This window comes from Botryllus schlosseri, chromosome 15 (genome assembly GCF_051294905.1).
Source record: "Botryllus schlosseri isolate E-star chromosome 15, Bs_hap1, whole genome shotgun sequence".
Classification (NCBI taxonomy): domain Eukaryota; kingdom Metazoa; phylum Chordata; class Ascidiacea; order Stolidobranchia; family Styelidae; genus Botryllus; species Botryllus schlosseri.
In genome coordinates this window covers 17,932,913-17,933,856 of record NC_137250.1, presented here as the reverse complement: position 1 = coordinate 17,933,856, position 944 = coordinate 17,932,913, and the positions used below count along the sequence as shown (strand labels likewise).

Below are 944 nucleotides of genomic sequence, written 5' to 3'. Positions count from 1 at the left end.
TATATAGTATAATATCTTAAGCAAGTATTACATTCCGTATATAACTATACTGAATGTAACAAATACGAAAACATATCAAATTGAGATACCTGGGATTTTAGAGGTGGATTCAGGATTGCGCCATGTCTTGTCGTAGTCAGATTTGGTTGAAGTAGAATTGTTACTCAAGTAGAAGTATATAGACGTGATACCGTAAATTACGACTCAATACCAAGTATGAGGTAACGAAGTCCGGTATTTCCCAAAACTACTTCAGGTACAAGTATAGGATGTGAGAAGTGGCAGAAGTAGCCTACTCAAATAATTAGTTTCAAAAGACGAAGAGGTAGCGTATAGGCGTAGGGTACTTTTTAGTACTCAATGGGATATGGTTGCTTCGCATTGAAACATCATCGCGGCTAACGCACAGTGACTATGACAATGCGACTATAGATGTACAGTGTTCACTGTTCAGTTTACAAGATGACTGAGCTGAATTGTTGGTTTGTCACTCGCACACATATCCAGAGTCGTATGATCGGTTGTAAGGCAGAAATAAATCCATGATATGTTATAGTATATAGGTATACTTGCAGGCATAAACTATATTGTGCTATGGGTTCCATCACGGTCCTAGCATATGTTAGTCACATTTACTAAACGTATAAATATATCCATTAAAAAGCGTTTCCATATACCAATAATCCAATATATTTGACCCCGACGTGATTTGATCACGCATCCTTCTAATCTGGAGTCAGAAGCGCTGCCGTTGCGCCACGGAGTCGTGCAAGCGTTACAAGCATACAGAGTAGTCATACCCTGTGCCGTCTGGATTTTGTAAAGAGGAAAACATACTTTCAAATGAAACCAAGCATTGAAAATCATCCAGCTGACTCCGACGTGATTTGAACACGCAACCTTCTGATCTGGAGTCAGACGCGCTACCGTTGCGCCACGGAGTC

At 40.0% G+C, this 944-nt stretch overlaps 2 non-coding genes across 2 annotated transcripts; both read right to left on the bottom strand.

Moving 5' to 3' along the window:
• Nucleotides 1–694: 694 nt before the first annotated feature.
• Nucleotides 695–766, bottom strand: Trnaw-cca (transfer RNA tryptophan (anticodon CCA)). The gene has a single exon. It is a non-coding gene; the product is annotated as a tRNA-Trp (tRNA).
• A 106-nt stretch (nucleotides 767–872) lies between these two features.
• On the bottom strand, nucleotides 873–944 carry Trnaw-cca (transfer RNA tryptophan (anticodon CCA)). Its single transcript has one exon. It is a non-coding gene; the product is annotated as a tRNA-Trp (tRNA).